The sequence below is a fragment of the Geotrypetes seraphini genome, chromosome 4, assembly GCF_902459505.1.
Source record: "Geotrypetes seraphini chromosome 4, aGeoSer1.1, whole genome shotgun sequence".
Lineage (NCBI taxonomy): Eukaryota > Metazoa > Chordata > Amphibia > Gymnophiona > Dermophiidae > Geotrypetes > Geotrypetes seraphini.
In genome coordinates, this window is record NC_047087.1 from 234536802 (window position 1) to 234561392 (window position 24591).

Here is a 24591-nt window from a genome sequence, read left to right on the forward strand (position 1 = left end):
GATTTGATCTTTCTCACCACCCCCACTGATTCCAACAGGATTTCTACATGGTATAAGGCGGGAAGAGATCACTCAGGGGAGGGATGCCTCAGTGTCTTGGGAGGGGAATGGTCCACAGAGCTTGGCATGCAGGTCTCCGAGGATGACTTAGGGCTCTTATTTCAAACACTTTACTTACATGTGAAAGCTGCAAGCCTACAAGAAACTCAATATAAAATACTGCATCAATCTTATATCACTAGAACTAGAGGCTCTCACATGGGACTCTGGCGTGATGACATATGTTCTAAATGTAAAACCCACAGGGGCGATTTTGTCCACTCTTTCTTTACTTGCTCCATATTGCACTTCTGGGCTCCGGTGCAGCTCTTTCTGGCGGGGGTCCTGAACTGTACCGTGCCCTGGAACCCTCCCGCACTGCTGCTGGGCGATGTCACGGACTTCGCTCAGCACGGTCTGGATTTCTCTGCTCAAAAGTACCTCCTCCACGCGATCCTTGTGGGCAAACAACTCATTCTAAAATACTGGGCTGCTGAAGACACACCGTCTTATGGCATGTGGCTGGAGCGCATGAAACTTCAGGCGAGGTTTGAGTTGGACACCTATGAATCCTGACCCCAGCCTCATTGGAAACTTTACTGCTCATTTTGGAAGAACTCCTTGGCCTAGATTACATAACCAATGTGTAGATTGAATTTCTCCTGTGACTATGTATAGTTATGTCTCTCCGGTATCCCATTCTCTAACTCATGTTTTCTACCGCATGTTCCCTTTCCTTTCTTTCTTTATTATTATAACGCTGTGACCTGCTTGATCGATTACTTGCACATTTAATTGAGACTAGAGTAGCTTTTGCATATTGGAATAAAACAGTGTAGGTGAGTGTCAGTCGGAACGTTCGTGGTGTGTGTTGGTTTGATTGTTATGCATGAGGTGTGCCTGTGGTGCGGATGTGCTGGAACGCATGGGGGACCTTCTGGTTGTAGTTCTCTCATTTGAAAATAAAGACGAGGGATGCAGGATGACATGCTGATCTCTCCTGCCACTAGATATCCATTATTTGCGGGGGTGTTGAGCCTTTCTACTCTACATAATCCTCTGCTCAAGCTTAGTTTGAATGTTATTAGCATCGAGCTGTTGTGGTTGAGCAGAGCTGCTTGGACTACACTGCTCACTCCTGTACTCTCATGACCCCTGTACTGTTTTTGATACTGTTTTGATACTGGTTTGTTTGTTTTTTTGTGATACTGCTTTTGATGCTGGTTAATAATGTAAAGGGCAGTGGTTGTCCTTGTGTTTCTTGTCTTAATAAACATGATATTAAAAAAAAAAAAGAAAACATTAATTCTTTGCAGAGGGGATACCATAGCAAATTCAAGGAAATTTGGGGCCTGTTAACAAATTATTGTAAGTTAAGAATGTGACATTAATATTATTATTATTATTATTATTAATATAATAATATTATTATTATTATTATTTCCCTTTGATTTGAAGTAGGCCGCTGTCTAGGCCTACCTCGAAATGGAGACTCCACACACTATATACTGGTTTCAATAGGTATACATTTATTAGCAAATTAGTAACAGCTTACAATTTCAAATGATTCAGCATATAATGGAACAGATGTGATCCTCAGGCCTGAGGGTCCTCTGATGTCTGTTCAGCTTACTTCTGCTTATAGGCCTGATTTTATACATTTTTTGGTGGTCAATACCACGTTAGCCTAAATCACATGATACATCTTTATTGGTTGTTTTTCTTATACGTCAATACATACGTAGATTCATTTATTGGCTTATCTATTTGTGTCATCTTATACGTCTGTTCAGTTTGCCGTAAGGCCTAACCTTTTCCTGCAAATGCCCTTTTCCCTTTACCATATATGCAATTCCGAGTCTAAAATTCCTTTTCTGCTGTGGCAACACATGATATATCTTGCTAAATAATGTTCTTGAGTACTCTGTTTTTCTGACCATGAGCTGTGTTCCTCTTTGCATAATATCCGGCCAGGTGCCATGCATCGGAATTTAAGTCTTGTCTCTTACAAGTTTTTGCTTACCATAGCTAACTCAGAAACAGAACATTTCTCAATCACTATAGGCCAGCTGGCAAGTGGGTTATGAAATATCTTTTACAGTTCATATACTGATTTATTAGAGCAAGAGGGAGGGGAGGGGGTTTTTCTCTTGTGAGGTCTGGTTACTTCACCTTTATCCAAAGGACTTGTTTTGCTTCACCTGTATCTCACCAGGACTTCTTCTTCTTCTCATCCTCGGTTCCCTCTCATCCCCTCTTCAAAGCCCCTTCAGGTGGCTTTGACATCCGGATATTCGGTCAGAAGGTAGATTGTGTCAGTGATCATACAGCACAGGTATAGGGCCACGTACTTGAAATTGTATATGGTAAAAATGAAAAGGACAAGTGCCCACCCATACTATACTAACCCGGAACAGAACAGCATAACATGTCACAATAAAATTATTAATACAATGTGATAATATGCAATCAATAATTAGGATAATATGCAATGTAAAAGTCAGGTAGGCATGACTGCAGAGCTTACACAAGTGTGTTAGAAATATCAGAATAAAGTACTGACGTGGTGGTGGCTCTTGGGAGGGGAAATCAGCTATTGGTGTTTCATAGGGAGGTGCATCAAAATCAGCCAAGTCAAGATTATCAAAAATGTTGTGTATGGGTCTCTATTTCAACATTTGGGATAGTTCAAGCAACTAGGCATCTGCAGGGGTTCATAATTTAATCTGATACGTTTTAATATATTCTCCTTTTATGGTTTAATCCTGTTATGAGCATACTACATCCAAAAGGGATGGAGGGATAAATTAACAAGTTAGATTATTTCCATGCTCTTCCAAAATAGCTGGGATCAGTGCAGACTCGGCTGGGTCCAGACGCCAGGGGTGAAAGTCCAGGTAACCACATCAAATCTTACGTCATCATCCTTCAGCTGGGCTCATCACTTCTTCTTCACTGCAGTTCTCCTCAGTTTAGCAGCAAGAAAGGGGATGGAAAGAATCTGACTGGAAGGGAAAATAACTAGGGAGCTATTGTGGGAGTCAAAACAGGATGAAAATGCATAAAGTCACAATCAAGAAAAACATACAAATCTTGCAATAGGGCTGTTAGAAATAATTATCAACACATGAAAAAATATATATACTAATACTGCATGAGTCCATAAAAGAGTTAAAGTGCAAATTAATAAGTCCATAATTAAAGCTGTAGAAGCTCAAGGTCATAAAGGTCATCCTGTCTTTGGTAGCAACAGTCAGGAAGTCTTTGCTGGTAAGTCTAGGCGCTTTCTCTGGTAGCACGATCCTTCCTTTGGAGCTCATCCGTCATCAGGGTTTCATACGGCTGAAAATTTTTCATCGATGATATTTCAAATAGCATTAGTCCATAATTATGTAAATAAGTCATTAATTAATTAAAAGGGTGTAAACACGGATTCTCATGTAGCATACAGCTTCCTCTGATATGGCAATTGTCTTTGTGAAGTGATACACAATTAATAAGGCAGAAATATCTGTACTGTATATATCATCTAACTTGTTTCCAACAATACCTGAGCAATATTACTAACAGGATAGGTACAGCGTTAAAAGATGGCATACAAAAGAAAACAAAAACTTATCTGCTTTAATTCAAATAGACTAAGGTCTAATATATGTAATGGCTGAATTATATTTGTCAGCCTAAGGGAGTTATAGTTACAATGGCATATGATGTTCAAAGGACAGGAGTAATATGCTAAACATAAATATGAATTAGCAAAGAGTCAAACCCAAGCAAAAGGATGGCTAAGCTATAGCCTTAGACATATTAACACATAGGTTATATTGAAACATACTAAAATAAAGATGATAAACCCTAAAACTTAAAATAAAATAGGATTTATGGGAGAAATGTCCTTTCCATGGGATTCTATCGAATCATGGGTTCAATTTTGTTTGACTCACTAATATTGACTTTCACTAATATTCAATCAGCAAAAAGACCTAAACTACAATATTTTTGAATTCCAATCAATAGGACTGGACATTTCCTTCAGCAACTTATTAGAAAAGTTCTTAAGCAACAGTTAGAACCATTTTTTTTTTAATAAAGCCAAACGCTGATTGCATTGTGTTAAACCAGAAAGTATTCCTGCGTGTATCAGAGAATATATAAGAAAAAGAGGAAGTAACATTTCTTTTACAAGTTCCAAGAAAAGGCAGAGAGAGAAAGACTGCTAGAAGTTTTTCAAAACTGTTATGATAAGTAAAGGAACAATAGTTTTTCCTTTTATATTGCTAATTATATTGAGTACTCGTAAATGGAAATCTAGCAAAGTCATAGTTGTTTAGCTCATAATATATTTCATTAAGGGAAAAAAAACAAACAGAACAATACACATTGCTTAAAGCTAGACAAATAATTTTTCTAACAAGAAGTGAACAACTTTTAATGGGTTAACATTATAGAATATGTTTCTTTGTTGGAACACTCAAAAACTTGGCTTGGGGCTTAAGAAATAAAAAGCAGAAGTTATTCTCACTTCGGTATGTTAGCACAACATTAATTAATATTACCATTTGGGATAGGAGTGGATCATAAGAACCCTATGCAATATGTTCCAATTATTGTAGAGACATGAATAATGAAAAAAAGAAAAATAAAATAGCAACTAATAATTTCAAGTTAAAGAAATAGAGCACTACATTTCCCAGTGTCCTTAAACATAGACACATCAACCAGGAAGTAGCTCGGTATGTTTGTGTAACGGAAAAAGAGGAAGAAGAAGCATAACTCATTTCTTAAACTTTGATCACAGACAAAGAATAAGGTTTGAAATCGTCGTGGTGAGTAGTGAAAAAATAAATCTTCTTTCTTTATATTGGTAATTACAGTGAGCGCTCATAAATGGAAATCCACTCGCATTTCCAAAAACACTGAAGTTGACATATGACATAATACAACAAATAAAAACTCATGTACTGGAAAACGGACCGACATAAAAATTAATTCTTTTTCTATTTAGAGTATTAGCATTAGGTGTTCTCTTCGAGTGCACTGTAGTTTTTCCTAACTCTAGAAAACAAATGATCGTTAGTAATGGGAAACGCCCATAATAAAAATCCCAGACCTAGAAAGACAAAGGGTGCATTTATTTTTACATTGTCAGTTATACTTAATGCCTGTCAGTTATTTGGTTAGACATAATCACTCGTCACGAATCCTTCCTATTTACGTACACAAATCCTTCCTATAAACTTCAATAATCTGCTTATATATTCCCTTCATTGCCAATCTAACATAACACTTTCTATTAACTTCCAGTATTTGTCTCTTATCCCTTCTTTCCAATACTCTTTGTCTTTATATATAAAAACAATAGTGATCCTAATCTTTTCTGTAATTTTGTTCTTCTCTTTCTCAAAAACAATCCTTTATAATCCAGCAAACTTATATGAAATAAATAATTGTTTTAATGAATCTTATGGTAACATTGAAACACAGTTAAAATATATACTTCTCCTTTCAGTCTCATTCAATCTCATCCCCCTCACTCCCCCCAGTTTTTTTTTTTTTTTTCTGGTTCGTGACCACAAAAGAACAGGAAACAAGAACCACGAGAGCAATGCTTTCGCTTTCCCATAAAGTGCCATATATTACACAGGCCAGTACACAAGCGACAGCTAAAATGTAATGCATAAACGGAAGAACAAAGGAAGCCATCAGACAGCATGACAAGCTGAAAATATTACAGTAAAACGCAGACTCAGAGCTGTACTAAGGCTAGAAGACCCTCTCTTGTCAGTAGCAACAAAATGAACCCATAAAAGCAGAACTAATAAGCCAAAACCCATACAAAATAGTGACCACACATGATAATACCACTTACACTAATAAAATCCAGGAAGACAACATATCAAGCGTAAATAAAGAAAGCTTGGCAAGGTAAGATGGTATGTCAGGGAAAGCAACGTCATAAGCAAGTAGTATGGTGACATCATAAGGGGCTAGGTAACACAAAGCACAATGCAGAGAAGAGGTGTATACTTTCGGCTCAACAATGGTAGGAAATATGGGGGCAGAAGGAGGAACAGGATTGTCTAAGCAACGGCTTAACAGAAGATCGGTGAAAAACCAACGGCAGATGGAATCAAGAGGGAACAGGCAAGAGAAAGAAAAACTAGGGCTAGAGGCACAAGACAAATAATCATGGCTAGCACTGGCAGCCAGAGAAGAATAAAACAGGGGGATTCCTAATGTCAGCAAGAGTAGTGGGAGAAATCAGACATAACGGGCATGCCTGTTTAAGATGTGGTTTCCCGAGACAGGAACACTGCAGTTTTCCCTGACTCTAGGAAACAAAGTAGTCATTAGTAAAAAGAAAGAAACATAGGTGGCAATATTAAAATCCTGGACCTATAAAGACAAAAAGGGCATATATTTATCTCTTGTGCAAATACAGTTTCTGCTTTCTTCGTGCATTATCTTTCTCTGATCTCCAGTAATCTGTTTATAGTGTATGCGAAATCCATCTGTGATCAAAAAACAAAAATAATGTCACCTTTATTCACCTTTATTCACCCCCCCTCTTCACAGCTGTTGAAATGGAGCTCAACAGTTGTGAAATAACCTAAGAGATAGCAAATGGTGTGGCTAGTTTGGCAAGCCCCCACAGTCCACCTCTCTGGGCAGCCCACCCCTCTGGGTGGTCAATAATATACAAATCTACAGGGAGAGATTGTGATGGTAACAGGAACGGAGGAGCTTGTTTCTAGGTCAGACTAATAATGTATGTGTAAGAGGGGTTTATAGCCATAGGGCGCTTCCCCTCTGGATTCCCTTTAGAGGCTTATTAGATCACAGGAATAGAAAAGAAATTAGGATGTGGAGCAGATCACTAGTGAGATGCTGACACAGGAAGTTAGTGTATGAGTCAGTGTCTGGTTGTGATCACAGATGAACAACGATGTGTGTCCCTGAACCCCTGTAGGTCATGTGCAATGACCCTGGGAAAAGATACCAGGACTCTCATGGAGAAGAGAGGCTGAGAAAGATAGATTTGAAGACATATATATCATGGGCGTTCAGTAGAGATTACTGGCATAAAGACCGCCCTCAAAAATATGCCTGAACACCAAGTATGCACCAGCTGGTACTAGGAGGAAAATTTAGGAAGAACGAGATAAAAGAAGTCAGGCATCAGTTCCCCAACACTTATGATAATGAAGGTTTCACAAAGATGCATGCTGACAGAAAATGGATATATATAGATAACAGTAATAGGTCAGATTTAGAGATTATTTACCACAGAGATATATATAGGGGACTGATTTCACATGGCACCAACGATGCGGATGCAGAGAAACATCAAAATGTAAGACAGTGGATTCATAGAAGCATCAAAATACAATATCACTATACAATGTAATATTACAAAATGGTTAACCTGTGGACAGAAAAATGGAAGGCCAGGCGTTATCCGAGCAGAGGAAAGAATTCAACCAGCAATTGAATCAGTGTCTGTACCAAGGAAAGAGTTTGGAGAAGAAGTAAACATAAGATTTACACAGAGATAAAGTAATAACGGCCGTAAATATTGCTCCACTATATATGCTATCCTGGCTTCTTTTCTCACCAGTCTTTATGCTATGCTGGCTACTCTAACACCAGTCCCTTATGATATGTTTGCTACCCCAGCGCCAGTCCCTATATTACGCTGGCTACTTTAATGCCAGTCCTTATACTATGCTGACTACTTTAACGCCAGTCCCTATACTACGCTGACTACTTTAACGCCAGTCCTTATACTATGCTGACTACTCTAACACCAGTCCCTATACTACGCTGACTACTTTAACGTCAGTCCTTATACTATGCTGACTATCCTAACGCCAGTCCATATACTATGCTGACTATCCTAACGCCAGTCCATATACTACGCTATGCTGCGTTACCCCCTGGTTCCTGTTTGTATTAACTGAGTGCGCAGGACCAATAGGACAATTGAGGATGGGAACCCGGTCCCGGGCAAGGCAATGCAGAAAAACCGCTCCAGGGTCCGGGACCATCCAAATTTGACACCAGTGAGTCCTACGTAAAAACAAAAAGGAAAAAAAAATTAGTGCTGAAAAAGAAAATAGTGTATAAGGCAGAACACATTCAATTGCTGGTGTAAAAAGGAAATGAAGGAGAAGTGCGGTATAAAAAGGGGAACAAGATAAAGCAGGCAACACAGCAACTCTGTAAAATAAGGAAGTTCATTGAAGACAATGCATAAGTACAGAAATAAAACCCAGAATCAAACTTTTGGCCAAAAGTAATGGAGAGGCAATCTGACAAGCAGATTTCATGCCTGCAATCCAGTGAGGTCGTTTAAGGCTCGTGTCCTATGCAGTCGTGGGTCACCATTGAAGTAGGCCGCTGTCTAGGCCTACCTCGAAATGGAGACTCCACACACTATATACTGGTTTCAATAGGTATACATTTATTAGCAAATTAGTAACAGCTTACAATTTCAAATGATTCAGCATATAATGGAACAGATGTGATCCTCAGGCCTGAGGGTCCTCTGATGTCTGTTCAGCTTACTTCTGCTTATAGGCCTGATTTTATACATTTTTTGGTGGTCAATACCACGTTAGCCTAAATCACATGATACATCTTTATTGGTTGTTTTTCTTATACGTCAATACATACGTAGATTCATTTATTGGCTTATCTATTTGTGTCATCTTATACGTCTGTTCAGTTTGCCGTAAGGCCTAACCTTTTCCTGCAAATGCCCTTTTCCCTTTACCATATATGCAATTCCGAGTCTAAAATTCCTTTTCTGCTGTGGCAACACATGATATATCTTGCTAAATAATGTTCTTGAGTACTCTGTTTTTCTGACCATGAGCTGTGTTCCTCTTTGCATAATATCTGGCCAGGTGCCATGCATCGGAATTTAAGTCTTGTTTCTTACAAGTTTTTGCTTACCATAGCTAACTCAGAAACAGAACATTTCTCAATCACTATAGGCCAGCTGGCAAGTGGGTTATGAAATATCTTTTACAGTTCATATACTGATTTATTAGAGCAAGAGGGAGGGGAGGGGGTTTTTCTCTTGTGAGGTCTGGTTACTTCACCTTTATCCAAAGGACTTGTTTTGCTTCACCTGTATCTCACCAGGACTTCTTCTTCTTCTCATCCTCGGTTCCCTCTCAGATTCAAGAAAGAATGTTATACACATCCAGGAGGGACGGGGGGAGGATTAGGTAGGGGGGAGGGTAAAGAGCTTTATATTATTTGTTGGAATAGAGTGCAGTATGGTATATTATTTGATTGTTCATATGTTTGCACTATGTATTTGATGTAAAAAACAAATAAAGAATAATTTTTTTAAAAAAAGCATACAGCAGAAAGGATTTCTTATAACTTTCAATTCCTAGAAACATAGAAACATAGAAAGATGGCGGCAGATAAGGGCTACAGCCCATCAAGTCTGCCCATACCATTGACCCACCCTTTTAAGTCTACTGGCCCCTTAACTCTACTGACCTGCTCTATTAAGTCTATATCCTAGCGACCCTATTCATTGGTATCCCATTTATTCTTGAAGTCTGGGATACTGTGGGCCTCGATCACCTGTACTGGAAGCTTGTTCCAATGCTCTATCACTCGTTCCGTGAAGAAGTACTTCCTGACGTCTCCACGAAACTTCCCTCCCCTGAGTTTGAGCGGATGTCCTCTTGTGTTCGAGGGTCCTTTGAGAAGAAAGATATCATCTTCCACCTCGACTCATCCCGTGATGTACTTAAATGTCTCAATCATGTCTCCCCTCTCCCTACGCTCTTCGAGAGTATAGAGCTGCAATTTGTTCAGTCTTTCTTCGTACGGGAGACCCTTTAGCCCCAAGACCATCCTGGTGGCCATCCGCTGAACCAACTCAATTCTGAGCACATCTTTATGGTAATGTGGCCTCCAGAATTGCACACAGTATTCTAGATGAGGTCTCACCATGGCTCTGTATAATGGCATCATGACCTCAGGCTTCCTGTTGACGAAACTTCTCTTGATACAACCCATCATCTGCCGTGCCTTAGATGAAGCCTTTTCCACTTGAGTGGCAGTCTTCATGTCTGCACTGATGATCACTCCCAAGTCTCGTTCTGCCGTAGTCTTGGTCAAAGTTTCTCCATTCAAGGTGTAAGTTCTGCATGGATTTCCATTTCCGAGATGCATGACCTTACATTTCTTGGCGTTGAAGCCCAGCTGCCAGATAGAGGACCAACTTTCTAAAGTACGGAGGTCCTGTTCCATAGTATCCTGTATATTGTAGCCGTTTACGATATTGCATAGTTTGGCATCATCAGTGAATAAGGTTACCTTGCCTTGAAGCCCTTGAGTCAAATCCCTAATGAATATGTTGAAGATCAAATCCCTAATGAATATTAATTCCTAATGAACATTAATTCCTACAACCAACAGAAGCAGGAAGGATTCCCCTTGATTTAAACACACAATCTAATAACTACCCAATGTGATTGCAGCTTTTGAAATACAGTATGTGAACTTCAAATATTGTTAAGAGTTCTTCACTCACCAGCGGTAGATGGAACAGGTTCAGTAGCAGGTGATGGGACTCAGATCATGTTTGGCCCAATGAAATCATTGTTTTCTACATCTCTGAGATATTAAGCTACAAACTAACCAAACCTTTCATCTTGGTCCAATTATGAACCAATTATGAACAAACTCTCAGTTAATACAGAACAAGGGATACAATTAAAAACTAACATGCAGATAAAAGCTGAAATGGGCTTCCCCCACCCACACCAATCTTCCTGGCCAAAAAGCTAGATTCTGGGTTCTGTACAATACTGGAGAAAGAGAAACAGAAATGCATTTCCTCCTGAAACATGAAAGGAGCAAAACTAGAAGAATTACACCTCTTTGTCTCTGAACATTTTATTTTTTCTAATCAGGCTAGTTTCAGTCCTTCTTCATCACTTTCCTTGTGTTGACCGTACAAGTTATTGTCCATGATCTCCTGTTCAATTCTTTTTTTCTTCCCGTTTTCTCCCCTTCCTTCTCTGCATCTGTCTCCTTCCAGATGTCATTGTCCCCTCATCCTAAGGGGCTCTTTCCTGTTCCCTCAGTTCTCCCCCTCCCTCTCCTCTCCTCTCCTCCTTCCCTTACATCCCTTCTCCTGGGTAGTGTGTGGTCATGGGATTACCTATCTTCATTTGTCTTACCATCCCATACCCGTACACACTGGCAAGAGGAGAATACACACAGAGAAAAATGAAGGCAGACAAAGACCATGGCCTGTCTAGTCTGCCTAACCAAGCCATCCTCTCCTTAGAGATCCAACATACAGTCCAAAGCTTTTTTGAATCAAGATATACTTTTTGTCTCCACCACCTCCACTGGGAGGCCGTTCTAAGCTTTCACCACCCTTTCTGTGAAAAAAAAGTATTATCTGAGGTTACTTCTGAATCTGATAGATTCAGAAGTAACCATCATCCTATGCCTTCCCCCCCCCCCCACCCCACCCTCATTTCATTCTATGCTCCCTCATTCAGTTGAAAGAGACTAGCCTCATGCTGACTTATGCCATATAGGTATTTAAACATCTCTCAAGAAAAATACTTCAGAGTAACAATAAATGCAAAAAATAAAAACCAAAATAATATTACTCACCAGAGGTGGAATATACCCCAGAGATAACCATTTAAATCAAAAGTGGAGAAAAAGCCTCAATGTATTTATTATGACCAGCAATCAATACTGATTTTAAGCTACACGTTCTTTTCTCATTGGCAAAAAAACTCCACACCAAAAATATAATTATCAACTGGGCACAAAATCCACCACTGTGCACAAGGAATGTAATATGCAATTTTTTTTAACTTAGCTTAGTCAAATGGCTTGACCCAACACTGGTACTGCTGTAGTCCACTATCTTCTTGTGCACACGTTGGTTCAAACTCCCGGCGCCAACCTGATCTCATACTACACACTCAGTCCACAAGCCATGTCTCTGCTCTCCAACAAAAGCCTCGTTTTGCCCAATTTCAGCTGCATCAGAGATTTAAAGCAGCTAAGCTGTCTATAACACACCATGCATGCCAGCACAAGACGACCCTCTGGTTTTTATTAGAAAGGGTTTCAGAGACCAATTTCCAGTAGACTTCTTCCAGAGGATGATGTCATTTCAAACTGTCAATATTAATAAAATGCACACCATTCCACATGCTGATTGAGCCCCTTCGGCCACAATGTGTCAAGGAAAAATATCCATCTTTGTTCACATTGGTGTAAAATCCGCTTGACATCCCCTCTCCGCTGGGTCGATGGAACATGTTCCAGCACAAAACACAAACTCTTGAAACATGTGCTGCTCTTTTACACAGGCCAATGCACCGATTTCTTTCTTATGAGTTATGTTGGAACGGTGTTCGAACAATCTCATTTTCAGACTTCTGGAAGTGTGGCCACTATAACTCAAACCACAGGGCATGACATCCCATACACCACTCCCTTAGTCTCACAAGATGTCAGAGAACGTAATTTCACTGGTTTCCTGCCTGGGATTTGTGCCACAGTGCCCTCCTGCATATTATTGCAGGCAGAGCACTGGCCACAGCGGAAATGACCCACCCAACCCTCCCGACTCACAGACCAAACATCAGGGATTGGACAATTTTCTGAAGGAAAAGGGGATAGAGGGGTACAGATAGAGGACTACTACACAGGTCCTGGACCTGTCGGGCTGCCGTGCGGGCAGACTACTGGGCATGATGGACCTCTGGTCTGACCCAGCAGAGGCACTTCTTATGTTTTTATGTTATCATTCATATTTCTGTTTCTTATAAATGAAACCTTACATTCCACTTTTTGGAAACATGCCTTAGTTTGCAACATTGGCTAAGTACTTTTGATCTTTCTTCCTAAACTTTGTGCCATAGAGGAAAATTTCATAATGCATGGAACCACTCTTCTCGGATACCCTCTATTTTCAACACGTATGTCTCTGGAAGAAGTTAATCGATGATGTGTTCTTCCTTTGGAATTCTACTAGAGAAGAACTTGAACAATTTTTGGGTTATCTGAATGGGTGTCATCCTTCAATTCAGTTTGAAATGAAAGCAGATAGTGCTTAGATATAATTGCTTAATGTCATGATCAATTTGCAACAGAGGAAATTTGACACCACAGTGTTTTTGAAACCTTCTGCTCAGAATACTTTGTTAGAATTTACAAGCATGCATCAATGCATGTTGAAAAACAATTTACCTGTTTCCCAATTTTTTAGATACCATCAGATATGAAATTCTACTGAGGAATTTCTAAAGTAAGCTGAACCACTTAAGAAATGGTATTATGATAGAGGGTATCCGAGAAGAGTGGTATTTAAGTCATGGTAGAAAGCGCGTTTTAGCTCTTGGGATCAACTTTTACAGTATAGAGTGCATACATCAGAGGAAGACGTGGTTTCATGCATTATGAAATTTTCTACTGTAGCACAAAGTTTGGGAAGAAAGATCAAAAGTATTTGGCCAATGTTGCAAACTAAGGCATGTTTCCAAGAAGTGGATTGTAAGATTTCATTTACAAGAAACAGAAATTTCTACAGGGTCATTTGCATAGGAATTATTTAAGTGGGTAGGAGAGGCTCCTTCCCACTTAATCATGCTCTATGAGCTGGCAGCTGACATCCAGCGGCACTTAACAGGGCACTATAGCTGACTATCAACTCTGACCAGTCATCTTTGAAGTGGGCCTGAGAGGAGCATTCCGAGGGCAAAGTCAGAAAGGAGATGGATCTGAGTCAGAACAACAGTCCATGTAATGGCAGCACTCAAGATCTCCAATGCCAAGATAATTCAAGACCCAAAAGTCAGCAGGAAAGGTCATGACCACTGCATACTGGGATCATGAAGGTGTTGTAATGACTATCTTCCAAGGGCCAAACAATTAATGCAGAATACTACTGAAACTTGCTGTGCCAATTAAAGGAGGCATTGAATGAAAAAAGGAGAGGGAAGCTGCAGAAAGAAGATCTGTTTTTGCAAGACAAAGCACCTGCTCACATGACTGGCAAAATGATGGATGTTTTCACGCAGTTGGGGTTTCAGTGCATAGACCATCTACCCTAATCACCAGATTTTGTTCCACTGACTGTTTTCTGTTTCCAAACCTTAAAAAGAGCTTGAAAGGGTGACAATTTTTGAGTGATTCAGAGGAGAATGAAGCAGCGAAGCAGTTATTTCAGTGACCAGACATCAGAGTATTTTTTGGAAGTTACCTCCTATCACTTCAACACCACCAGGCTCCTCTGGTCTTATTTTCTTTCCACCACCAGGTTCTTTTGGATACATTTCACTACCATGCTCTTCTAAAAACACAACCAAGCTCCTCCAAGCATACTTCCCTGGTCAATGTGGCTACTAAAGATAATGCCAGTTTCTACCGGTACCTCTGGTCGCTACCACATCCTCTTCAAACATCATTGGACTTCTGGCTGCTTCCGGTACCATTACCAGTCTCTCCATTGGTCACCACCGGTCCCTCTGCCAGTTCCTCTGCCAGTCACTCACCAGTCACCATCAGTCAAGGGGCTCTAGCTCTTCATTAAATGACCCAGAAGCCTCCTTCCAATCTCACCCCCTGGAATATCCAGAATCCCCCCTTCCTAACCACCCACCCAGAACATCCAGACCCTCCACCAGGATCCCCCTCCCTCCCCACTGGAACATCCAAACCCTTCCTAGGATCCCCACAGGCCTACCTATCCGATACCTGGTTGTCTAATGAGAACAATGCCTACACACTCTTGTACCTTCAATATGGCTACTGTGACTTTTGCCAGCAGTACTTCAGGTCCTGCATGTTTTCCACTAGACCATCAGGAATTGGGCAGATAGGCCCATGGGGATCATGAAGGAGGGGGTTTTCGATGCTCATTGGGGGGTTGAAAGTTTTCAGCCAAAAATTCATCTTAATTTAGGAGCTTAAAGGTATGCTTAGAAATTTAGGCCTGCCATTTATTTGCCTAGATTTATGAGAGTGTTAATTTCATAGGGGGGCAATTTTATAACTTAGCACCTCCATTTAGGCATGCTAATGCTTCATGCTGAACGTCAATTCTATATTGGCATCTGTGCACCAAGATACTGTTAAAAAATACTAATGCAAACCCAAATTGGCATGCTATAATTTTAGATGCAGCTGTTAACACCAGGTCAATGACAGATGTAAATGGGTATACCGGAGTTCACCATGCAAAGCATGTAAATTATAGCATTCTGTTAGTTATGCACAATAAATTGAAGATATCCATAGCCCACTCATACTCCATGCGCATACAGTATAAGCCCCCTTTCCAATTGCACTTAAGCTTTATATAATAGCACCTACCTACAGATTCTATAAAGGGCACCTATATTTGGGTGCCCAAAGTTGTGTGCGATTGTGAGTTGCATGCACAACTAAATTAGTTAATTAGCCATTAACAGCCAGTTATTGGCATTAATTGGCACTAATTTGAATCTGAACAGTTCTATAAAGAACCGTACCTAGATCTTGTGCCTAACCAAAAAAAGGGGCTTGGCCATGGAGAGGTCATGGGTATTCCAAACCAGTGGCCTAGCAAAGGTGGGAGGCTCCTGGGGCAATGGTACCCCTCCCACCCTCTTCTCCACCCCTTCCACTTCCCCGCCTCCCTGCGCATATGCCCCTTCCCTTTCCCATACCTCTTTAACTACCCCAGTGTAACCAGCATCTCCAACCTGCTGCCCGTGCCGGCCTCAGCTCTTCCTCTGATGTCACTTCCTGGTCCCACGACCTAGAAAGTGACATCAAAGGGAGAGCTGAGGCCAGCGCGAGCAGCAAGTTTGAGCTGCTGCTTGCGCCAGTGAAGAGCTAGCGGTACTGGATGGGGGAGGAAGGGAAGGTGCGCGCGTGAGTTGGGGAGGGGTAAGAAGGAGCTGTGGTGCAGAGAGGAGGAGAGGTATCAGCGCCTGGAGTGGTCCGCCACTCCCCCTCAATTCCCCCTTACTACGCCACTGATCCCAACAATTGGGTGCACTGTTCTCAAATATTGCCATTTCCATGCTTAAGTTGAGCGCCAGAATTACACCAAGGGCCTCTTCTATCAAACTGTGCTAGCAGTTTGTAATGTGGTAAGCCGCGCTGAATGGCCCGCGCTGCTCCCAATGCTCATAGAGTTCCTATGAACGTTGGGAGCAGCGCGGGCCATTCAGCGTGGCTCTCTGCGCTAAAAACTGCTAGCGCAGTTTGATAGAAGAGGCCCCAAGTTTCAGCTGGCATTAGTCTGGTGCCCAAAGTTAGGCATGAGAATCAGTGCTAAGTGCTATTCAATACAATGCTGATTTTTTTTTCTGGTAACTTTGGGTGTGATTTACTGAATCCAGCCTCTAGTGTACTTGTGCAAAACTGCCAATTTTGGTGTCTCTAACATGTATACATGGTATGAAAGTATAAGCACCAAGTTATAGACTTCCCTTATAACATTTTTCCACACCCTCAATCCACCTCTGTTGCCACACACTTTTGTAGTTCCTAAATTTAGGATTGTAGTGACATTTTTAGCATCAATAAATTTGGGATATACCATCTTGAATACATTTGCAACAAGTCTACCCTCATGCCAGACACCTCAGCCCTAGTAAATTTGTTGAGAGGCCAATTTAGGAGCATAACGCTCAAAGATAGGCGCATAAATTCTTTGAATATCAGGCCCAAAAAGAATAATCATTTTGGACCCTGTTCTAGAGCATGCTTATATAACATTCTGGTGTGGGACATTACTATGAGCCAGGGACCCCAAGAACACAAGGGTCACCTCTCTCTCTGTTGCATAGAGGTGGTAGATGCATAATTTTAAAATTCATAGGAAGACTACTACTACTAGATATGCAGGTACTTTCTCTGTCCCTGGGGTACTCACAATCTAAGGTGTTTTTTTGTCCCTGGAGCAAGAGAGGGTTAGGTGACTTGCCTAGGGTCACAAGGAACTGCAGTTGGAATCAAACCCAGTTCCACAGGATCTCAGTCCACAGCACTAACCATTAGGCCACTCCTCCACTCCTACAAACATGTATCCTTTGAGAAGGGAAAACCCCCCAAATAGTTTATTAAAAAGAGAGAATCTGTCTATGTGAAATTGGAGTTCTAGTTTATCTCATGGAATGCTGCACTGCATTACATTTCCTGTTTAGGGACATTAAATAGAGTAACCCCCAAATCTTTTCCTGCAGTACACTCAACCAGATGTCCAAACAATTTTTCCCCGGATGCAAGATGAAGGCTACCTTTAGTATATCCTTTTCTGTCACTTCTTTATGATCTCATTAAAAAAGAAAATCCAGTTCACAGGTTTCTTTATTCTCTTGGCAGATGAAGATGAAAACCTAGCAGCTTCCCATGAGAATGGCTCCAAAAGGTGAACCAAGTTTTTTTTTTTTTTTGAGCTAATTCATCTTTGTGATTTAATAGACTGAATCCCCAAAAGCACAGAACATGTATTCCCAAAAAGGGTAATTATTTATCTGTCCAGCAGCAATTCAGGGTATGGTACAGATTAAGGTACGTGCAAACCTATGTTTTAAGAGGAGGAGAGGAACATATAAAAAAAAAAGTCACTTGGTCTTATTTGTTCTCTGTAGATGTCTTTATTTGGGAGCTCTAGTTTACTGCAGATTTTTTTTTTTTTTCAGAGATAGCACAAATTTGACATGCAAGAACCTTGTGTTTTTCAAGTTGTATGATGTCAAAAAACGACTCATTAGGTAGATGCTAGCTTTACTGATTAATCTTACTTATGCACATGTCTTATCTGTCCCCTAAGATTCAGCAGGAGCACTTATTTCTCCTGCACCAGGAACAAGCTCCCAGGGTTGTCTCCAGAGCATTGCATATTGCAGACGCCATCTCTTTGGCCCTCCACATTAATTTTCTTCAAATGACACCAAGGGGCCAATATGTTCAGTTTACACTATTGCTCTGACAAAAATTTTGCTTTTATTTATAATCATTTGTGTAAAAAGCGTCAGTTTAGGTTTGTTTTTACCTGTTGTGCAGGGAATTGCTTTGCAGCACACCAGTTCAAATTGCTTCACTTTCTGAACTTGCTGAGGTTGGTGCTTTTTTTGTGTGCTTTTTAAATTGTTTCATTGAAGTCTGGTGAACAGCGTTAGGATTTTTTTTTTTCCTCTACATCCAGAAAATTGCATTTACTTTGATTTCGTTCACTTATAAGGCCTTCTTTATGAAATTAATTATTGATAATACAGTAACTTTGATTTGAGAACCACACTAAGGGCATAGCTCATATCTGCTTGCAAAACAAAAATGCTACAAAATCTTGGCTTTTCCCTGTGCTTACTTAAGCTGCACATTCAGTTTAATTGATATTTCCAAATTGCTACTCTACAGAAAACATCATATGTATTCTTGCAAATAAAAGGGCAGTTCAGCATCTTCCCTTCCATATCCTATCCTCTTTGTGCCCATCATATCCCCTTCCTCATTTTATCTACCCCAGAGCTGCTTACAATGTAAATATGTACAAAGATTAGAAAAATAAAACTCACAGAGAACTAGACAAACAAGACAAAGAGGGGTAGGGGTAGGAGGAGAGAACTACAATTGCTAATAGAAAAGGGGGGAAGGTAATACATTAGGATGCACTGCAGTTGCTGTCCAGGACTACCTGTGTATGGCTGTAGGAAGAGGTCAATAAAAAGCATCCTGAAATAATAAATGTTTTTAGTTCAGATCTGAACCTATCTAAGGTTGTCTGCAGGTGTAAGGGTAGTGGTAGAGAGTTCCACAGTTGAGGGCCTTGAACTGCAAAGGACCCAGTGGCGTGCCAAGGGGGGGAGGTCCGCCCCGGGTGCAGCCTTAAGGGGCGTGCACAGCCGGCCAGGTCCCTTTACCTTCGTGGCGCTTTCCACCCCCCGCCTGCCCGCCCGACCGACAACAGGCCCTCTCCGACAAACCTCCCTGCCCTGTGGCCGCGAGTCTAAATTACCTTCTTGCAGCAGCTGGAGTATTGAAGCTGCGTGTGGCTGCCGTAAAGGTCATCTCTGATGCAACGGGAAGTTGCATCAGAGACGACCTTTACGGCAGCCATATGCAACTACAACGCTCGGCTGCTGTAAGAAGGTAATTTAGACTCGCAGCTACAGGGCAGGGAGGTTTGTCGGACTGGGCCTGTTGTCGGACGGTCGGGCGGGCGAGAAAGGGAGGAAAGGTGGAGTGGAGAGGAAAAGATGTTTAAGGGAAATAGGATAAAACAGAGGAGGGAGAAGGACGCTGAAAACACATGGGGAAGACAGAGAGGGGAGAAGGACGCTGAAAGCACATGGGGAAGACAGAGGGGTGGATAAGGACGTTGAAAGCACATGGGGAAAACAGAGGGGGGAGAAGGACGCTGAAAGCACATGGGGAAGACAGAGGGGGAGAAGGATGCTGACAGGACATGGGGAAGACGGGGGTGGAGAAGGACGCTGACAGGACATGGGGAAGACAGAGGGAGAAGAGGGACGCTGACAGGACATGGGGAAGACGGGGGGGAGAAGGATGCTGAAAGGAAATGGGGACGAGAGAGTGGGGAGAAGAGGCTGAAGGGAAATGGGGAAGAGAGAGTGGGGAGAAGACACTGAAGGGAAATGGGGAAGAGAGAGTGGGGAGAAGACGCTGAAGGGAAATGGGGAAGAGAGAGTGGGGAGAAGACGCTGGCAGGGAAGAAGACAGAGATGCCAGACTATGGGGGGAGCGGAGGGAAGAAGATGGGTGCCAGACCAATTTGGAAGGGGGGGAGAAAGGGAGAGGCACAGTAACAGAGCAAATGGAAGACGCAGTGAGAAGAGAGACAGTGGATGGAAGGAATTGAATGAAAGCATGAGGAAAGCAGAAACCAGACAACAAAGGTAGAAAATAAAAATTATATTTCTTTTTCTTATTTTTTTGCTTCAGGATAAAGTAGTATATTAGTTGTGTTGATAAAAATTTATAAACAAAGCCCTGCCAGCTTAACATCTCTCCAGTTCAGCAGCCAGAACTTTGATTTATAATGATGGAATAAGCTAAATATTGCAGTACTGAGGCTTGTATGGATGCTGCGAGGATGGTGATGGGGCAGTGAATGGGATGGCGGTGACGGGGCGGTGAAGCGGACGGTGCGGTGACGGGAACAGATTTTTTCCCTGTGCCATTCTCTAGTGCTCACGTCAAAAGCTTCCCTCTGACTCAGCTTCCTGTTTCTGCTTTTGACTGAGCACCGCGTTGCCGATCTGAAGTTCTGTTGATGCCAGGGGTAGAAGGAGGCCCGTTGAAGATCTTAAGTGTCATCGCGAGGGGGTGAAGATCTTGTTGCCAAAATCGGAAAGGTGAGGAAGGGAGAAAGATGGGCCTGTGGTGGATGGAGAGATTGAGAGAAGGGGGCAGATGATGGAAGTGGGGAGAAAGGGGAGAGAGAAGGTAAGGAAGGGAGAAAGATGGGCCTGTGGTGGATGGAGAGATTGAGAGAAGGGGGCAGATGATGGAAGTGGGGAGAAAAGGGAGAGAGAAGAGGGCAGATGATGGAAGTAGGGAGAAGGGGCAGATGATGGAAGTGGGGAGAGAGAAGAGGTCAGATGATGGGGGAAAAGGATTGAGTTAGGGAAATACTGAGGGGGTGAGGGAAAGAGGTGGCAAACTGTAGGCAGACAGTAAAAAAGGAAATTGATGAGAGGGTAGTAAGAACGTAATCTAGATGGATGCAGAAAATAAAATGAAAAGGAAAATGAGGGAAGAAAGGGATTGCAGAAGAGAGGTGTGGGAGAGGGAAGGAGAGGAGAGAGATGCCAGACCAATGGGGGTGAAAGGAGAGATGGAAAGGGGAGGCATACGGTTTCTGGAAGGGGCATAGAAGGAGAGAAGATGCCATAAAGGGAGGGGCAGAGAGACGGCAGACAGTGGACGGAAGGAAGAGAGTAACAAGAAGATGAGGAAAGCAGAAACCAGAGAAGACAAAGGTAGAACAAAAATTTTCTATTTATTTATTGCTTTAGGAGACATGTGTCACTGTTTCTGTGGTGTTGCATAATTATGCAGAGTCCAGCTTCTTGCTGGTTCAATTTAACCTTTGTTTATGTATTTCTATTTTATCCCCCCTTTTACAAAACTGTGAAGCGTTTTTTAGCGGCAGCCCTGGTGGTAGCAGCTCTGATGCTCAGAATTCTATGTTTTGTAAAAGGGGGAGGGGTTAGTTTGTGATGACATATTCCATACTAGGCGAAGGTGTTTTCTGTGTTCTGTGTGTTCGAAAGACATGGTTTTCTGTTAGGATTGACGGTGTAGGATTGATCTGTACTAGTCCGGCTTGTTTAGTTTTACAATGGGTGTATTGAAGTACTGCTCACTGCAATATGTAAGATGCTGCCTTTTCCTAGGTACTCATGTGTGACGTGTGGCTTGTTACTAAAAATCATGTTTTTCGTACAGATGGGGGGAGGTGCCAAAAAATGATGGGCCCTGGGTATCACATATGTTGGTACGCCACTGAAAGGACCATTACCTTGTGCAAAATTTTATGGTAGCAGGAAGCAACTAACCAATTTTGATGTACCAATCTAAGCAATCATGATGGGCTATAGGGGATCAGACATCGTAAAAGATAAAGGGGTTTACCAGATGCTAGTGTCTTGAACACTTGGAGTACTTTATAAGTATTGGTATACTTTATAAGTATTGGTATACTTTATAAGTATTGGTAGCCAATGAGCTTCTTTAAGATGAAGAATGATGTGATTGTATCCCCTAGAGTTCAGGATAAGCTGGATTGCAGAATTCTGGACTGTTTGCAATTGTTTGAGTTCTTTGGCATGGAGTCCTTTGTAAAATGAATTGCAGTAGTCTAGTTGTGTTATGACTAGTGAGTGTGTTAGGATGTTAAATGCTGAGGGAAAAAGAAAGGACCTAACAAATCAAATGAGTCGAAGTTTGAAGAAAGAAGATCGAATGACATAGGAAATTTGAGCATGGAAAGTGAGGTTGGAATCTAAGACAACTCCAAGTTTATGAATGGTCTCAACCTGGGGAACTGGGATGTTACAAAGGAGAATGAATAGTGGCAAGGATTTCCATTTCTGGTTCGTAAAGAGCAAAAATGTGTATTTGTTAGGGTTCAAGATAAGATGGTGATCATGAAGCCAAGTTGAAATTTGAATTAATTTATTATTTATAAAGGGGAATGTGCAAAAAAAAGTCTTTATGGCAGAATATCTGAATTTCATTGGCATAAACATGAGAAGAGGTGCAAGAAAAACATTGAATAATAGAGGAGAAAATATGGAACCCTGCAATATTCCAGTTCTAGGACAGTAAGAGCAAGAGGTGGAGTCATTTGAGAAGATGGTATAGGGGTGGTTATCGAAATTGATTCTCACCTTATCTACCGTGTTTCCCCGAAAATAAGACCTACCCCCAAAATAAGCCCTAGCATGATTTTCGGAGTAGGTCTTAATATAAGCCCTACCCTAAAAATAAGCCCCAGTTAGATCACCCCGAAGTCCCTCCCGAATGTCCCTTACACTCCTTGACTCCCTGGATTCGCCGGCAGCAGCAACACTTTCCCCCTGTGCAGCTGAACCCCGCTGACCCTCCCACAAATCCCCCTGCGTAGTATCTTTCCATCTCTTCCTCCCATCTGAACCCTGCTGACCCTTCTACCACAAAACCAACATACCTTCCTCCATACAGCAGCGTCAGCAGCATTTTAAACAGGCTGCTTCGCAGTCTTCTCCTGCAGGATCCTACCCTCTTCCACATCACTGATGACATCATCAGCGACACGACACAGACACATGGCTCTGCCCCATTGCACCTCCAGCCCTGCCTCATTCTGCTCCCAGTCCTGTCCCCACAAAGCCTAGTCTCTTCTTCCCCGACCTCTGGGCATGTATGGAGGGCCTCGGGCATGCACGGATGTATGTGATGTCATCCATGCATGCTCAGAGGCCCTCTAGATGCAGCCAGAACTCATTGGGGCTTCCAAAACCCAGACAAACTGCTGGGTTTTAGAAAGTCCGTCCAGGCACCTAGACAGTCCTCTAAAAAGAGGACATGTTCGGGTTTTCCCTACATTTAACCTTCTGTTTTCTATTAACTAGTTCCTAATCCACAACAAAACATTGTCTCCTATCCCATGGCTCTTTAATTTTCTCAGGAGTCTCTCACAAGGGACTTTGTCAAAAGCTTTCTGAAAATCTAGAAACATTATATCAACCAGCTCATCTTTATCCACATGTTTTGAGGTAGGTTTTAACTCCTAACCCCCACTCATTTCTAAAGCACCCATGCCTGAGAAACTCTCTAAGCCCCTTCTTGTCCTGTTTGTCTGTTTGATTAGATTATAAGCTCTACTGAGCAGGGACTGTCTCTTGAATGTTTTAGTATACAGTGCTGCGTATATCTAGCAGTGCTATAGAAATGATATGTAGTAGTAGTAACAGTAGTATGTTGTTCACGCCTTCAAAGAAATAAAGCAAATTAGTGAGGCAAGATTTCCCTTGGCTGGATCCATGTTGATTCTATCCCATTAAATCATGTTTGTCTACGTGTTTGGTAATGCTATGTTTTATTGTTTCTATCATTTTCCTTAGCACTACCATCAGACCTTTTAGTCTGTGATTTCCTAGATTACCTCTGGAACCCTTTTTAAAAATTGGCATAACATTGGTTGCCCTTCAGTCTTCAGATACCACAGATGATTTTAATGACTGGATACAGATCATCAATAACAAATCAGCACTTTCATGTGGTGTATACCATCTGATCCAGGTGATTTACTACTCTTTAACCTATCAATTTGCCTCAGTATAATTTCCAGGTTTACCAAGATTTATTTTAGTTCTACTGTATCATCACTTTTAAATGTTATTTCTGGAACAGTAGGGTGTTTTGTTGTTCTATTTTATTTGACAGATCACTTGCATCCTCCTCGGAATTAGCCAAAACTGAAGCATAGAATTCAATGTCTCTTCTATGGCCTTGTCCTCCCTGAATGTCGCTTCTGCCTGCTGATACAACATTCCCAAATGGCATCAGTAGACTGGAGCCAGCTCCATTGTTAATTTCTGATAAACAAAATGGGGGAGTATCACCTGCTCGATGGAGAGAAACTGCTATGATAAAAGGGGTAAGGGGAGATCAGGGAGAGCCTGGTTATATTTTGTTATTATGGTAGGATTGGTTTTAAATTTTTAAAACAAATGAAAATGAAATCTGGTTGGTTTGTTTTCATATTGCATTAAACATGGATTGAAAAGAAAGGGGAAGTCTTGCTGAAACGTATTTGATTTCAAATGAAATCTCAGCCTTTTCTTTAGAACAGGTATCACTAGAAGCTCAGGCTACAGATGGCCAGTGATTTGAATTAGCCTTGATACTGCTAACTCAGCTGAGAGGTTTGCCAGTTAATTAAGAAAGAGAAAGGATAACCTCAAGTCAGCTTCCCTAAAATATATATAAATCATATTTAGAAATCTGCTGAGCTGCAGCACAAACCAGCTAGGGAAC

The 24591-nt window shown here is 41.5% G+C and overlaps 1 long non-coding RNA gene across 1 annotated transcript; it reads left to right on the forward strand.

Moving 5' to 3' along the window:
• Positions 1 to 17423: 17423 nt before the first annotated feature.
• On the forward strand, positions 17424 to 24193 carry LOC117359031. The gene is made up of 3 exons (XR_004539148.1): positions 17424 to 17470; positions 23676 to 23853; positions 23998 to 24193. It is a non-coding gene; the product is annotated as an uncharacterized LOC117359031 (long non-coding RNA).
• Positions 24194 to 24591: the final 398 nt, after the last annotated feature.